This window comes from Schistocerca piceifrons, chromosome 2, assembly GCF_021461385.2.
Source record: "Schistocerca piceifrons isolate TAMUIC-IGC-003096 chromosome 2, iqSchPice1.1, whole genome shotgun sequence".
Taxonomy (NCBI): domain Eukaryota; kingdom Metazoa; phylum Arthropoda; class Insecta; order Orthoptera; family Acrididae; genus Schistocerca; species Schistocerca piceifrons.
The window spans coordinates 46,258,883-46,259,963 of NC_060139.1; the positions used below are offsets into that span (position 1 = coordinate 46,258,883).

At 47.7% G+C, this 1,081-nt stretch overlaps 1 pseudogene; it reads right to left on the minus strand.

Annotated features, from left to right (window-relative positions):
* Nucleotides 1-738: 738 nt before the first annotated feature.
* LOC124778376 lies at nucleotides 739-855 on the minus strand (annotated as a pseudogene).
* Nucleotides 856-1,081: the final 226 nt, after the last annotated feature.

Sequence of the window (1,081 nt, forward strand, 5' to 3'; positions counted from 1 at the left end):
CGGAAAAAGTCTCCCTTCTTCGAAAGCTTTATAACTTTATCATCGACTTTCCCCCAAACTGACGCCTGCATTCAAGAATCATCGGAGTGTTCTGCTGCATCCACCCCATAGTCACGTCTGTTTCTAGCGAAGCTGTATAAACATAGAATGTTTCAGAGAGCGACTGTTTCTAGCAGTATCAGCGGCGCGGAAAGAGACGAGAGCTGCAACGGTCCACCACAATTCTCTTTCGGATTACGGGGACTGTGAAAAATTCAAGTAATGTAGAAATACTTTCACAACTGGCTAGTTAAATTCTTTCTTGATGAAGGACACTTACGCATTCATGGAGTTACACAGCCTTTGTAGTATTACACAGTCCATATAACAGAAATCCTTAAAACTTTATTAGTTTATGAATAGTTAGTAAATACAGAAACATTAAAACAGACAGCAAGTGGCAGCAATAGGAGTGGAGGATGTATAAAGTATGGTATGTGAAGGGAAGGTATATAAAGTATAAGAGACCGGGAGAGTGGGGGGTGGTAAGAAAAAAAAGCACTCCGTCTTCAGGCCACGAGTGGCCTACCGGGAACATCCGACCGCCATGTCATCCTCAGTGGAGGATGCGGATAGGAGGGGCGTGGGGTCAGCACACCGCTCTCCTGGTCGTTATGATGGTACTCTTGACCGAAGCCGCTACTATTCGGTCGAGTAGCTCCTCAATTGGCATCTCGTGGCTGAGTGCACCCCGAAAAATGGCAACAGCGCATGGCGGCCTGGATGGTCACCCACCAAGTGCCGACCACGCCCGACAGCACTTAACTTCGGTGATCTCACGGGAACCGGTGTATCCACTGCGGCAAGGCCGTTGCCAGTGGGGAGTGGTGGATGATGGAAACAGTGCAGTCATTGTCGTAATGCAGCTTGATTTATCTGATGTCCGAAAGAGCATGATCATTGGCTTTCGGGCCTAGGATGGAAGCATTTCCAAAACGGCGAAGTCTGTAAACTGTTCGCACGCCGTAAACTGTGCATGACAAAATTGCACTATCTGAAACGGGCAGCGTTGCAAGAGTGATGCTCCACGTACCATACATCA